The sequence below is a fragment of the Oncorhynchus masou genome, unplaced genomic scaffold (genome assembly GCF_036934945.1).
Source record: "Oncorhynchus masou masou isolate Uvic2021 unplaced genomic scaffold, UVic_Omas_1.1 unplaced_scaffold_1372, whole genome shotgun sequence".
Classification (NCBI taxonomy): domain Eukaryota; kingdom Metazoa; phylum Chordata; class Actinopteri; order Salmoniformes; family Salmonidae; genus Oncorhynchus; species Oncorhynchus masou.
The window spans coordinates 55532-72093 of NW_027003626.1; the positions used below are offsets into that span (position 1 = coordinate 55532).

Consider the following 16562-nt stretch of genomic DNA (forward strand, 5'->3'; position numbering starts at 1 on the left):
GACAGGATTGTGTCGAAGCACAGATCTGGGGAAGGTACTGAAATATTTCTGCAGCATTGAAGGTCCCCAAGAACACAGTGGCCTCCATCATTCTTAAATGAAAGAAGTTTGGAACCACCAAGACTCTTCCTAGAGCTGGCCAAGCTGAGCAATCGGGGAAGAAGGGCCTTGATCAGGGAGGTGACAAAGAACCCGATGGTCAGTCTGACAGAGCTCTAGAGTTCCTCTGTGGAGATGGGAGAACCTTCCAGAAGGACAACCATCTCTGCAGCACCCCCACCAAATCAGGCCTTTATGGTCGAGTGGCCAGACGGAAGCCACTCCTCAGTAAAAGGCACCTGACAGTCCAGCTGGAGTTTGCCAAAAGGAACCTAAAGACTCTCAGACCATGAGAAACAAGATTCTCTGGTCTGATGAAACCAAGATTGAAGTCTTTGGCCTGAATGCCAAGTGTCACGTCTGGAGGAAACGTGGCACCGTCCTTATGGTGAAGCATGGTGGTGGCAGCAGCAACAACCCTAAGCACACAGCCAAGACAATGCAGGAGTGGCTTCGGGACAAGTCTCTGAATGTCTTGAGAGGATCTGAGAGAAGAATGGGAGAAAGTCCCCAAATACAGGTGTGCCAAGCTTGTAGCATCATACCCAAGAAGTCGAGGCTGTGATCACTACCAAAGGTGCTTCATCAAAGTACTGTGTAAAGGGTCTGAATACTTACGTAAATGTGAGTTTATTTGTAATACATTTGCAAAAAAAAACGTTCATAAAAATATGTTTTTTGCTTTGTCATTACGGGGTATTGTGTGTAGATTAATGAGGGGGAATAAAAACAATTTCATCCATTTTAGAATAAGTCTAATGTAACAAAATGTGGACAAATGAATGGATCTGAAAGAGCTGTATATACACCGTCTACCAGGGGGGTCTCAGTCCACGGAGGGCCGAGTGTCGGCTTATATTCACTCCCCCCTTAAAGCAGGACTGTCACTTAGAAACGCTAACAGACCTACATTTATACAGTTCCTTGACTGTGTCCACTATTAAATCACTGAAATTAAAGCTGGACAGTCAGGGAGTAACACAAATTCCAGAAACGATGGTTAGAGGACTATTTTTTGCGAATTTTGACAGCGAGGAAATCTACTTCCCTGAGGGGGGGGGATTTTTTCTCTCCAGACAGTAGTTTAGAAAGTGGTGCTCATCCATTTCATACGATATGTTACGTCCTTCGATGAGGGCGAGTTACCCAAAAGCTTTGTACCGTCTGTCGACACCGAGATCATCATTCACACGGTTGCCGCCAATGGATGCGATATTAGTGCTACCAAACTTCCAGGAAACTCACCCGTCGTTAGTTAATGTACTTTTGATCAAATGTAACCCTTAAAAATTATTAGATTCACCATCTATGTAACACAGCTCTCAGGTCCGTTTGAAATTATATTATGTCAAGAAATCAATGGGTGTATATCATTATTTAAGTCAGATTTTTTTTTTTTAACCAAATCACAGATTGTCCCTTTAATATCCACTGACCTACAAGGCTAAACTGATCAGAAGTTAGCTGTGTCTCTCATTTGGCCTTGGGGGGGGGGGGTACTGCTGGCTTTCAGATTGCTTTCTGACGCATGCACTTAACCGTCCGCTCCAGAAGGTGGACTTCAGTATTTCTGGTGGCCATTCCATTTAAAAAGAACACAATGAACAATGGGACAATTCATAATGTCAATGTTTACCAACCAAACGTTAAGATTCCAGTAGGAATGAAAGCTGTAGACTGTTCAATGTATCCTGCAGTCGGGAACAGTCTAGTCCAATCAGAACAGTCCAATCCACAGATGAGTAGTCAACTGACTGTTCTTTGGCAGGGTGATAAACTACATCCCTCCCTCTCTTCCAGCAGTGTTAGTAAGAGGCCACTGATCCGCTACCAATGCATTGCACAAGGAAATGGGTTCAGGGCAGCACACGATGAGACAATATGAGAATCATAGAAATGGTATCACTTCTATTCTAGAACAGACTTCCATTCTAGAACAGACTTCCATTCTAGAACAGACTTCCATTCTAGAACAGACTTCCATTCTAGAACAGACTTCCATTCTAGAACAGACTTCCATTCTATGTCTCTGATGAGAACAGATACCATATATACAGTACAGCAGGATTGAGGTATGTGGGTCTGGGCACAGAGAGGAGGAGTGGGAAGACGGTTTGACCAGGGCCCCAGGGACCAGTGGCACCATATTGGGGTGGAGGTCCAGAGAAAAACAGCCATTTATTATCCTCCACTCAACTTCTTCACTCCGATGAGGACAAGACAGGGGGACAGTTCACCGGGACCGTGGAGGAGCTGAGAACAAGGGTACAGTTCACCGGGACCGTGGAGGAGCTGAGAACAAGGGGAAGGAGGGGACAGTTCACTGGGACCGTGGAGGGGCTGAGAACAAGGGGAAGGAGGGGACAGTTCACCGGGACCGTGGAGGGGCTGAGGAACAAGGGGAAGGAGGGGACAGTTCACCGGGACCGTGGAGGGGCTGAGAACAAGGGGAAGGAGGGGGACAGTTCACCGGGACCGTGGAGGGCTGAGAACAAGGGGAAGGAGGGTACAGTTCACCGGGACCGTGGAGGGGCTGAGAACAAGGGGAAGGAGGGGACAGTTCACCGGGACCGTGGAGGGGCTGAGAACAAGGGGAAGGAGGGGACAGTTCACCGGGACCGTGGAGGGGCTGAGAACAAGGGGAAGGAGGGGACAGTTCACCGGGACCGTGGAGGGGCTGAGAACAAGGGGAAGGAGGGGACAGTTCACCGGGACCGTGGAGGAGCTGAGAACAAGGGGAAGGAGGGGACAGTTCACCGGGACCGTGGAGGAGCTGAGAACAAGGGGAAGGAGGGGACAGTTCACCGGGACCGTGGAGGAGCTGAGGACAAGGGGAAGGAGGGGACAGTTCACCGGGACCGTGGTGGGGCTGAGAACATGGGGAAGGAGGGGACAGTTCACCGGGACCGTGGTGGGGCTGAGAACAAGGGGAAGGAGGGGACAGTTCACCGGGACCGTGGTGGGGCTGAGAACAAGGGGAAGGAGGGGACAGTTCACCGGGACCGTGGAGGGGCTGAGAACAAGGGGAAGGAGGGGACAGTTCACCGGGACCGTGGAGGGGCTGAGAACAAGGGGAAGGAGGGGACAGTTCACCGGGACCGTGGAGGAGCTGAGAACAAGGGGAAGGAGGGGACAGTTCACCGGGACCGTGGAGGAGCTGAGAACAAGGGGAAGGAGGGGACAGTTCACCGGGACCGTGGAGGAGCTGAGAACAAGGGGAAGGAGGGGACAGTTCACCGGGACCGTGGAGGGGCTGAGAACAAGGGGAAGGAGGGGACAGTTCACCGGGACCGTGGAGGAGCTGAGAACAAGGGGAAGGAGGGTGGCTGGAGTTTGATAGCTTCATTTGGTCATCTTCACATTCCTTGAACCACAAACAATCTCTCACACACACAAACACACACACCCTATCCTCTCTTGGCTATTACCCTTCCCTCTCCACACTTTCCTCCCAGTCACTGTCCAGTAGTAACCACCTCTTCAGTCATCGTCCGGGACCTCTGTCTTGATGTTGCTGGGCACCCCTTCGGTCCGGGACAGAGCCAGGATGGTATGATTGACTGCAGCCATCTCCACAGCCAGAGAGATGGGGTCCTGGTGGTCAGTACCATCGTCCTGGAAGAAAGGGGGGGGAAGAGAGAGAAACATAGAAAGTAACACGTTTATATATAATCTCATTTTAGTTAGGTCTGAGGGACTGGTTTCTTCACCCCCCCGCTGGTTTTCATAGCACTCCCACTGGCTTCTTGTCTGACTCACGCAAGAACTGTGGCCCCCAAAACCCGACCGCAGGCTCAATGTTATTTTACATGTATGTTACTCGACTCCCTTAGCAGCCCTAGTCCGAGCAATTTTGCCACCCCGAGCAAATTCAAAATTTGTCCAATTTTCTTTATGCCAGAGATTGACGTGGTATTATCAACCAATATGTTATATGTACACTACAATACACTAAGACCAAAGGTTTGTGGACACCTGCTCTTCGAAAATCTCATTAGAAAAATCATGGGCATTAATATGGAGTTGGTCCCTCCCTTTGCTGCTATAACAGCCTCCACTCTTCTGGGAAGGCTTTCCACTTGATGTTGGAACATTGCTGCTATAACAGCCTCCACTCTTCTGGGAAGGCTTTCCACTAGATGTTGGAACACTGCTGCTATAACAGCCTCCACTCTTCTGGGAAGGCTTTCCACTAGATGTTGGAACATTGCTGTGGGGACTTGCTTCCATTCAGCCACGAGAGCATTCGTGAGGTCGGTCACTGATGTTGGGCGACTCGTCCTGGCTCACAGTCGGCGTTCCAATTTATCCCAAAGATGTTTGATGGAGTTGAGATCAAGTTCTTCCACACCGATTGACACACCATTTCTGAATGGACCTCGCTTTGTACACAGGAGCGTTGTTATACCGGAAAGGGTCAAACCCAAACTGTTGCCACAAAGTTGGAAGCTTTTCCACTGCTCCAGAGTCCAAATGGTGGAGAGTTTTACACCACGCCAGCTGACGCTATGCATCGTGGGTACTTGGCCATGGAAACCCCATTTAGCTCCCGACTACAGTTCCGCTTCCAGAAGTTTCCAGAGGTCGTTTAAAACAGAGGACAGACATTTTTAAAAAACGTGATACGCACTTTGCAGTCACGTTCTATGAGCTTGTGTGGCCTACCACTTCTCGGCTGAGCCGTTGTTGCTCCTTAGATGTTTCCACTTCACCATAACAGCACTTACAGTTGACCCGGGGCAGCTGTAGCAGAGCAGACATTTGACGAACTGACTTGTTGGAAAGGTGGCATCCTATTGGCGGTGCCACGTTGACAGTCACGGAGCTCTTCAGTAAGGTCATTCTACTGCCATGTTTGTCTACGGAGAGGTCTGTGTGCTCGATTTTATACAGGTGTGGCTGAAATAGCCGAATCAACTCATTTGAAGGTGTCCACATACTTTTGTATATACAGTGTAGTTTGAAAGGGAGCAGAGTTGAGGACAATAGGAACGTGGACATGGCTTGAGCTACGCTTTGAACAACTTTTAAAGAGCAGGACGATTTGTGGACAGAGTAAAATACATGTTATCAATATTTATTTCCTGTCAATGTCGGAGTCTAAACCATAGTCATACATTTTCATGGAAAGACCAACACAACGTGCTTCTCTGCCCAAAACACACATCACATTCAGGAAGTATTCAGACCCCTTGACTTTTCCCTCATTTTGTTACATTACAGCCTTATTCTGAAATGGATTAAATAGTTCTCTCCTCAATCTACACACACAACCCCATAATGACATCACAATACCCCATAATGACATCACAATACCCCATAATGACATCACAAAACCCCATAATGACATCACAATACCCCATAATGACATCACAATACCCCATAATGACATCACAATACAATGCATTTGGAAAGTATTCAGACCCCTACACACAATACCGCATAATAACAAAGCACATTTTTTTTATATATAAAACAAAGTACTGAGTAAAGGGTCTGAATACTTATATATATATATATATATATATACACACACACACACACACACACACACATATACATACATATACACACACATACACATACATATACATACATATATATATATATATAATAACAAGTATTCAGACTTACATTTTAGTTTTTTTTTTTTTACTCTTGATGAAGTCCGACGTTACCGTAATGCTGTCTAATCTACAGTAATGTGGATCTTGATGACCGAAACGCATCAACAATAAAATACTCATCGAATAATATTACAGAATACTAAATATTTGAGCTATAAAAATTAAAATTTGCTTTTTGATATTGGTGTACTTTGAAAAAAAATAATAATATGAATATTAGTTTAAAAGGAATTATGAACATGCCACAAGTTACGGATTAAAATATACAGTGCCTATACAAAAACATTAGGAACACCTGCTCCATGACTGACGAACCAGGTAAAACTCAATATTAGAAAAAGGTGTTAATGTTTGATATACTCAGTGTAATCAAAACGTTATTTTATGATGTAATAACTTGTGTATCTTACGGCGTTACGGTAAAAAGACTATTTTTGGAAAATGTGCAGAAATTCAAATCTGAACAGGTAAGAAGATTAAATTTAAAAACAGACAATTAGATGGTGTTTTTATCTACTACAAAAAAAATGAAGTTTAAAAAAATTAACCAAGAGTATTACCAAGATTGTGAGACTCACCCATTCTGGTCCGTTTCCAACAGTTTGTTGTGTCTGTTCTGTACACAACTTGAGGAGTTGAGACATAAAAAAAGGGTATCACAGTAAAATAACATCTCTTTCGTCTTTGTTGTTGTGAGTAGAATGTGGAGGGGCTGTGTGTGTGTATAAACCGAAAGCAAGAGGTTCCACTCTTTGCCAAAATCTGTGTGTTTCTATGGCTTATTATGGACCTAAGCTTGGTGGCCTGTTTTCCCGACTTTGGGGACAACGACTCCCATTGTTTAGGGCGGAGACATGGGCATCTCGTCATTATATGCAGATCTCTGGTGTGAATTGGAAGGTGTTCACAGCACAGAGGAACGAAGAACACCAGACCAATAAGACAACATTAGAATAAGCGGACATACACCATTTTTAAAAAACAATTACAAAAATGTAATTGATTCTTGCGATACGATATTCCAAATCCCTGAGCAAAAATATACACTCAAATTAATCAAATTAATATGAAATCGCCCTAAGAGGTAGGCTCGTGAACATGAACCAACCTGTGACCAGGACCTCCGCTTTTAATTCACAAGATGACAACTACACACACAAAAAATGTTTCTAAATCAGTGAGACTAAACAAATATTATCATCCCGAAGTTGTCTGCCTGACTGCCCACTCCCAACCGTAGCATGAAAAATGCCAACCTCGCCACAATGATATCCGTCAGGGCCTGTGGGTCCGCCAGACATCTCACAGGAATGCAGCTCTCTCTCCTCTGAATCAAATGTTTGTCAGAAACGTACTAAATAAAATACCGTTTGCTTTGGTTCTGGCTCCATACCTGTGTGGGTGAAGTGGGCTCCAGCCTGTAGAAGCCAAAGGGTCTGGCCATGGGTCTCTTGTCAAAGTAGGGCAGGTCACAGGCCTGTTCTGTGTAGTCACCTCCATCGATGTCATCGCTGTTTGAGTGTCCTCCAGGACTCTGCACATCTATCCAATGGCTCTCCAGGATTGTGGCTTCTTGAGAAAAAAAAAAGAAAGAAGAGGGCCGGTTATTATGACACAAAAACATTCCATCCCGTCGGATAGGTCAACGGGTGAGGAGGACAAAGACAAAATGGAGCGTCCCGTTTCTGCACAGATGTCCGTTATTTAGTGACGGGGCGTAGGAACAGGCTTTACGTCCCGGCGTAAACCGCCTTCGTCAGAGCCTTATGACACGTCTGACCTCGTCGACTCCCCACAACTTCCTAAGTGTTAGTGTCTGTGACCTCCAGCCAGGTGAAAGGTCATGACACCCAGTGGATGGTTATGTCACTACATGAACATTCTCATCACAGTTGGAATCTAGAATTCTCAAGGCAACGCCACAGCTGTATACACAGGACAAATCTGTCAATTAAACTCATTTTATAATAACTTATTTTTTACATCAGCAGTTAACAGATACCCAACCTAAACCCCAAACAGCAAGCAATGCAGAGGCACAGGTAGCAGGAAAAACTTAGAGAGGAACCAGGCACCAAGGGCTGGCCAGTCCTCTACTGGCTGTACAGGGTAGACCAGAGAAACCAGGCTCTGAGGACTGGCCAGAGTAGACAGATTTCTACGGGGGAGAAAGGGGTCGTAGGACTAACCATCTCAATACTGAGAGACATGCAGCCAGACTAAATCAAAGAAATGACAGTGAAACAAATTGATGTCCTGCTGAAATCCTTCATTACAAAACAGACCCAGCGTCGCCCAGCCCACGTAACCAACGACGACAGAGAAACCCAGCCAACGACGACAGAGAAACCCAGCCCACGTAACCAACGACGACAGAGAAACCCAGCCCACGTCACCAACGACGACAGAGAAACCCAGCCAACGACGACAGAGAAACCCAGCCCACGACGACAGAGAAACCCAGCCCACGTAACCAACGACGACAGAGAAACCCAGCCAACGACGACAGAGAAACCCAGCCAACGACGACAGAGAAACCCAGCCAACGACGACAGAGAAACCCAGCCCACGTCACCAACGACGACAGAGAAACCCAGCCCACGTCACCAACGACGACAGAGAAACCCAGCCCACGTAACCAACGAAGACAGAGAAACCCAGCCCACGTTACCAACGACGACAGAGAAACCCAGCCTACGTAACCAACGACGACAGAGAAACCCAGCCCACGTTACCAATATTAGCTCGTCTCTTGATCTCCTTGCGTCGGTTGGCAAACCAGTTGTAGACTTTAAGAGAGCTGACTCTCTCCAGGTCCGATAGCTTCTTCCCTGAAATAAAATAAAATTCAGGAGATTAGATCATTCCAGATTATTCCAAACAGTAAATTATATTCCAAAGGGCAAAGTACACTGAAAAAATAAATGCAACAGTGTTGGTCTCATGTTTCATGAGCTGAAATATAAAAAAAATCCCAGAAATGTTCCATACGCACAAAAATCTTATTTCTCTGAAATGTTGCGCACTCATTTGTTTCCATCCCTGTTAGTGAGAATTTCTCTTTTGCCAAAAAAAGCGTTCCACTTGACAGGTGTGGCATATCAAGAAGCTTGTATGTCAGGTGTATGGCGTGGTGCTGACTGATGTCAACGTTGTGGTGGAGGTGGGCTTATGGTATGGTCAGGCATAAGTTACGGACAACGAGCACAATTGCATTTCATCGATTGCAATTTGAATGCACAGAATACCACTACACTACAGATCCTGAGGTCCATTGTCGTGCCATTCATCCACCTACATCATCTCAGGTTTCAGCATGATAATGTACGGCCCCATGTCGCAGGATCTCAACACACTTCCTGGAAGCTGAAAATGTCTTCCGTGGCCTGCATACTCGCCAGACATGTCACTCATTGAGCATGTTTGGGATGCTCTGGATCAACATGTACGACAGCGTGTTCCAGTTCCCACCAATATCCAGCAATTTCACACAGTCATTGAAGAAGAGGAGTGGGACAACATTCCACAGGTGACAATCAACAACCGGACCAACTCTAAGGAGATGTGAAGCGCTGCCTTAGGCAAATGGTGGTCACACCAGATTCTGACTGGTTCTCTGATCCATAGCCCTACTTTTTATCAGGAAGCTGGGCAGGACAACCACTATCCGTGACCAACCGTATCCGTGACCAACCGTATCCGTGACAGGTAGCTGTATCCGTGACAACCGTATCACTACAGTCCGTATCCGCAGGACAACCACTACACGTGACAGTCACAGGTATCTGGGCAGGACAACCATCCGTGACCAACAGATGCATATCTGTATTCCCAGTCATGTGAAATCCATAGATTAGGGCCTCATGAATTTATTACAATTGACTGATTTCCTCATATGAACTGTAACTTGAAATTGTAGGATGTTGCATTTATATCTTTGTTCAGTTTACATTTATTTGTACATGTAGGTATTTTACAGAAACCACTACACTACAGTCACAGGTAGCTGGGCAGGACAACCACTACACTACAGTCACAGGTAGCTGGGCAGGACAACCACTACACTACAGTCACAGGTAGCTGGGCAGGACAACCACTACACTACAGTCACAGGTAGCTGGGCAGGACAACCACTACACTACAGTCACAGGTAGCTGGGCAGGACAACCACTACACTACAGTCACAGGTAGCTGGGCAGGACAACCACTACACTACAGTCACAGGTAGCTGGGCAGGACAACCACTACACTACAGTCACAGGTAGCTGGGAAGGACAACCACTACACTACAGTCACAGGTAGCTGGGCAGGACAACCATTACACTACAGTCACAGTAAGTAGCTAAGCATCTATCAGCTAAATCAGGTCTAGTAACAAAGGCCAGAACAACAGTAAGGTGGACAGAATACCTGGTTTCTGGATGACAGCGTTGCAGGCGTTAGAGATCTCCTCTCTCTTAGCTTCGTCAGGGTACTGGTTGTCATTGAAGTAGCTGAGGAGAAGAGGTGGCCATCTCAAAACACAGATATAGCCGGTGTCCCGAATATCACCCTATTCTCTATGTAGTGCACTACTTTAGAGCAGAGCCCACTCTTCCCTCTCCTCTCAGTCATCTATGCTCTCTCTCCCTCTCCTCATCACAGCCAGACATTATTTACTCAGGGTAAAGATGCTCTCCTCTCACCCCTCTGCTCGCTCCTCACCTCTCCATCACAGCCAGATATTATTTACTCAGGGTAAAGATGCTCTCCTCTCACCCCTCTGCTCGCTCCTCACCTCTCCATCACAGCCAGATATTATTTACTCAGGGTAAAGATGCTCTCCTCTCACCCCTCTGCTCGCTCCTCACCTCTCCATCACAGCCAGATATTATTTACTCAGGGTAAAGATGCTCTCCTCTCACCCCTCTGCTCGCTCCTCTCTCATCACAGCCAGACATTATTTACTCAGGGTAAAGATGCTCTCCTCTCACCCCTCTGCTCGCTCCTCACCTCTCCTCATCACAGCCAGACATTATTTACTCAGGGTAAAGATGCTCTCCTCTCACCCCTCTGCTCGCTCCTCACCTCTCCATCACAGCCAGATATTATTTACTCAGGGTAAAGATGCTCTCCTCTCACCCCTCTGCTCGCTCCTCACCTCTCCATCACAGCCAGATATTATTTACTCAGGGTAAAGATGCTCTCCTCTCACCCCTCTGCTCGCTCCTCACCTCTCCATCACAGCCAGATATTATTTACTCAGGGTAAAGATGCTCTCCTCTCACCCCTCTGCTCGCTCCTCACCTCTCCTCATCACAGCCAGACATTATTTACTCAGGGTAAAGATGCTCTCCTCTCACCCCTCTGCTCGCTCCTCACCTCTCCATCACAGCCAGACATTATTTACTCAGGGTAAAGATGCTCTCCTCTCACCCCTCTGCTCGCTCCTCACCTCTCCATCACAGCCAGACATTATTTACTCAGGGTAAAGATGCTCTCCTCTCACCCCTCTGCTCGCTCCTCACCTCTCCATCACAGCCAGACATTATTTACTCAGGGTAAAGATGCTCTCCTCTCACCCCTCTGCTCGCTCCTCACCTCTCCATCACAGCCAGACATTATTTACTCAGGGTAAAGATGCTCTCCTCTCACCCCTCTGCTCGCTCCTCACCTCTCCATCACAGCCAGACATTATTTACTCAGGGTAAAGATGCTCTCCTCTCACCCCTCTGCTCGCTCCTCACCTCTCCATCACAGCCAGACATTATTTACTCAGGGTAAAGATGCTCTCCTCTCACCCCTCTGCTCGCTCCTCACCTCTCCATCACAGCCAGACATTATTTACTCAGGGTAAAGATGCTCTCCTCTCACCCCTCTGCTCGCTCCTCACCTCTCCATCACAGCCAGACATTATTTACTCAGGGTAAAGATGCTCTCCTCTCACCCCTCTGCTCGCTCCTCACCTCTCTCATCACAGCCAGATATTATTTACTCAGGGTAAAGATGCTCTCCTCTCACCCCTCTGCTCGCTCCTCACCTCTCCATCACAGCCAGATATTATTTACTCAGGGTAAAGATGCTCTCCTCTCACCCCTCTGCTCGCTCCTCACCTCTCCATCACAGCCAGACATTATTTACTCAGGGTAAAGATGCTCTCCTCTCACCCCTCTGCTCGCTCCTCACCTCTCCATCACAGCCAGATATTATTTACTCAGGGTAAAGATGCTCTCCTCTCACCCCTCTGCTCGCTCCTCACCTCTCCTCATCACAGCCAGACATTATTTACTCAGGGTAAAGATGCTCTCCTCTCACCCCTCTGCTCGCTCCTCACCTCTCCATCACAGCCAGATATTATTTACTCAGGGTAAAGATGCTCTCCTCTCACCCCTCTGCTCGCTCCTCACCTCTCCTCATCACAGCCAGACATTATTTACTCAGGGTAAAGATGCTCTCCTCTCACCCCTCTGCTCGCTCCTCACCTCTCCATCACAGCCAGATATTATTTACTCAGGGTAAAGATGCTCTCCTCTCACCCCTCTGCTCGCTCCTCACCTCTCCATCACAGCCAGACATTATTTACTCAGGGTAAAGATGCTCTCCTCTCACCCCTCTGCTAGCTCCTCACCTCTCCATCACAGCCAGACATTATTTACTCAGGGTAAAGATGCTCTCCTCTCACCCCTCTGCTCTCTCCTCACCTCTCCTCATCACAGCCAGACATTATTTACTCAGGGTAAAGATGCTCTCCTCTCACCCCTCTGCTCGCTCCTCACCTCTCCATCACAGCCAGACATTATTTACTCAGGGTAAAGATGCTCTCCTCTCACCCCTCTGCTCGCTCCTCACCTCTCTCATCACAGCCAGACATTATTTACTCAGGGTAAAGATGCTCTCCTCTCACCCTCTGCTAGCTCCTCACCTCTCCATCACAGCCAGACATTATTTACTCAGGGTAAAGATGCTCTCCTCTCACCCCTCTGCTCGCTCCTCACCTCTCCTCATCACAGCCAGACATTATTTACTCAGGGTAAAGATGCTCTCCTCTCACCCCTCTGCTAGCTCCTCACCTCTCCATCACAGCCAGACATTATTTACTCAGGGTAAAGATGCTCTCCTCTCACCCCTCTGCTCGCTCCTCACCTCTCTCATCACAGCCAGACATTATTTACTCAGGGTAAAGATGCTCTCCTCTCACCCCTCTGCTAGCTCCTCACCTCTCCATCACAGCCAGACATTATTTACTCAGGGTAAAGATGCTCTCCTCTCACCCCTCTGCTCGCTCCTCACCTCTCCTCATCACAGCCAGACATTATTTACTCAGGGTAAAGATGCTCTCCTCTCACCCCTCTGCTCGCTCCTCACCTCTCTCATCACAGCCAGACATTATTTACTCAGGGTAAAGATGCTCTCCTCTCACCCCTCTGCTCGCTCCTCACCTCTCCATCACAGCCAGACATTATTTACTCAGGGTAAAGATGCTCTCCTCTCACCCCTCTGCTCGCTCCTCACCTCTCCCATCACAGCCAGATATTATTTACTCAGGGTAAAGATGCTCTCCTCTCACCCCTCTGCTCGCTCCTCACCTCTCCTCATCACAGCCAGATATTATTTACTCAGGGTAAAGATGCTCTCCTCTCACCCCTCTGCTCGCTCCTCACCTCTCCTCATCACAGCCAGACATTATTTACTCAGGGTAAAGATGCTCTCCTCTCACCCCTCTGCTAGCTCCTCACCTCTCCATCACAGCCAGACATTATTTACTCAGGGTAAAGATGCTCTCCTCTCACCCCTCTGCTCGCTCCTCACCTCTCTCATCACAGCCAGACATTATTTACTCAGGGTAAAGATGCTCTCCTCTCACCCCTCTGCTCGCTCCTCACCTCTCCATCACAGCCAGATATTATTTACTCAGGGTAAAGATGCTCTCCTCTCACCCCTCTGCTCGCTCCTCACCTCTCCATCACAGCCAGATATTATTTACTCAGGGTAAAGATGCTCTCCTCTCACCCCTCTGCTCGCTCCTCACCTCTCCTCATCACAGCCAGACATTATTTACTCAGGGTAAAGATGCTCTCCTCTCACCCCTCTGCTCGCTCCTCACCTCTCCATCACAGCCAGACATTATTTACTCAGGGTAAAGATGCTCTCCTCTCACCCCTCTGCTCGCTCCTCATCACAGCCAGACATTATTTACTCAGGGTAAAGATGCTCTCCTCTCACCCCTCTGCTCGCTCCTCACCTCTCCTCATCACAGCCAGACATTATTTACTCAGGGTAAAGATGCTCTCCTCTCACCCCTCTGCTCGCTCCTCACCTCTCCATCACAGCCAGATATTATTTACTCAGGGTAAAGATGCTGTCCTCTCACCCCTCTGCTCGCTCCTCACCTCTCCATCACAGCCAGACATTATTTACTCAGGGTAAAGATGCTCTCCTCTCACCCCTCTGCTCGCTCCTCACCTCTCCATCACAGCCAGACATTCTTTCCTCCAGGTAAAACGACTTCCTCTGCGTAGACGGAAGATTCCTGGGGCGGTACTTATATGGGGTGTGGTCTGTCTCCACTCCATTTCCTCCATAGCCATTACTCAGGGGATGCTCTCCGCATGTTTAGAGTGGCACCTGGAGGAGCCAATACTCAGGGAAAGCATTAACTCACAACGCGTCTCGTTTTTCACTAGACACCAAATGAAACTCAAAGTAAAGGTACTATCTGAACTCCCGTCCAAATAGAAAGTTGTTTTTGTCCACAATGCAGAATGTTTTAAAACCTTTTGCTCGAATGAATAGGACCCAGCATCAGAGTATAGGGTATTCTCCTCTCAGACTGTCATTAAGCATCAGAGTATAGGGTATTACTCGAGACTGTCATTAAGCATCACAGACATTATTTACTCATCAGAGTATAGGGTATTACAGAGACTGTCATTAAGCATCAGAGTGGTATTACCGAGACTGTCATTAAGCATCAGAGTATAGGGTATTACAGAGACTGTCATTAAGCATCAGAGTGGTATTACAGAGACTGTCATTAAGCATCAGAGTATAGGGTATTACCGAGACTGTCATTAAGCATCAGAGTGGTATTACCGAGACTGTCATTAAGCATCAGAGTATAGGGTATTACCGAGACTGTCATTAAGCATCAGAGTGGTATTACCCCTCGAGACTGTCATTAAGCCATCAGAGTATAGGGTATTACCGAGACTGTCATTAAGCATCAGAGTGGTATTATCACAGAGACTGTCATTACATCAGAGTATAGGGTATTACTGAGACTGTCATTAAGCATCAGATTTACTAGGGTATTACAGAGACTGTCATTAAGCATCAGAGTATAGGGTATTCCAGACTGTCATTAAGCATCAGGGTAAAGTGGTATTACCGAGACTGTCATTAAGCATCAGAGTGGTATTACCGAGACTGTCATTAAGCATCAGAGTATAGGGTATTACTGAGACTGTCATTAAGCATCAGAGTATAGGTATTACCCCTCCGAGACTGTCATTAAGCATCAGAGATATGGTATTACCAGGGTAAAGACTGTCATTAAGCATCAGAGTATAGGGTATTACATGAGACTGTCATTAAGCATCAGAGTATAGGTCCTCTCACCCCTCTGAGACTGTCATTAAGCATCAGAGTATAGGGTATTACCGAGACTGTCATTAAGCATCAGAGTATAGGGTATTACCGAGACTGTCATTAAGCATCAGAGTATAGGGTATCTCCAGAGACTGTCATTAAGCATCAGAGTATAGGGTATTACCCCGAGACTGTCATTAAGCATCAGAGTGGTATTACCGAGACTGTCATTAAGCATCAGAGTATAGATGGTCCTTACCCCCGAGACAGTCATTAACATCAGAGTATAGGGTATTACCGAGACTGTCATTAAGCATCAGAGTATAGGGTATTACCGAGACTGTCATTAAGCATCAGAGTATAGGGTATTACCGAGACTGTCATTAAGCATCAGAGTATAGGGTATTACCGAGACTGTCATTAAGCATCAGAGTGGTATTACCAAGACTGTCATTAAGCATCAGAGTATAGGGTATTACCGAGACTGTCATTAAGCATCAGAGTATAGGGTATTACCGAGACAGTCATTAAGCATCAGAGTATAGGGTATTACCGAGACTGTCATTAAGCATCAGAGTATAGGGTATTACTGAGACTGTCATTAAGCATCAGAGTATAGGGTATTACCAAGACTGTCATTAAGCATCAGAGTATAGGGTATTACCGAGACTGTCATTAAGCATCAGAGTGGTATTACCGAGACTGTCATTAAGCATCAGAGTATAGGGTATTACTGAGACTGTCATTAAGCATCAGAGTATAGGGTATTACCGAGACTGTCATTAAGCATCAGAGTATAGGGTATTACCGAGACTGTCATTAAGCATCAGAGTGGTATTACCGAGACTGTCATTAAGCATCACAGCCAGACATTATTTACTCAGGGTAAAGATGCTCTCCTCTCACCGGATACAGCCAGGTATTACCGAGACTGTCATTAAGCATCAGAGTGGTATTACCGAGACTGTCATTAAGCATCAGAGTATAGGGTATTACCAAGACTGTCATTAAGCATCAGAGTATAGGGTATTACCAAGACTGTCATTAAGCATCAGAGTGGTATTACCGAGACTGTCATTAAGCATCAGAGTATAGGGTATTACCGAGACTGTCATTAAGCATCAGAGTATAGGGTATTACCGAGACTGTCATTAAGCATCAGAGTATAGGGTATTACCGAGACTGTCATTAAGCATCAGAGTGGTATTACCAAGACTGTCATTAAGCATCAGAGTATAGGGTATTACCGAGACTGTCATTAAGCATCAG

At 46.8% G+C, this 16562-nt stretch overlaps 1 pseudogene; it reads right to left on the reverse strand.

Annotated features, from left to right (window-relative positions):
* Nucleotides 1-2588: 2588 nt before the first annotated feature.
* The window catches only part of LOC135530536 (homeobox-containing protein 1-like), a 31183-nt pseudogene continuing 17209 nt past the window's right edge, over nucleotides 2589-16562 (reverse strand).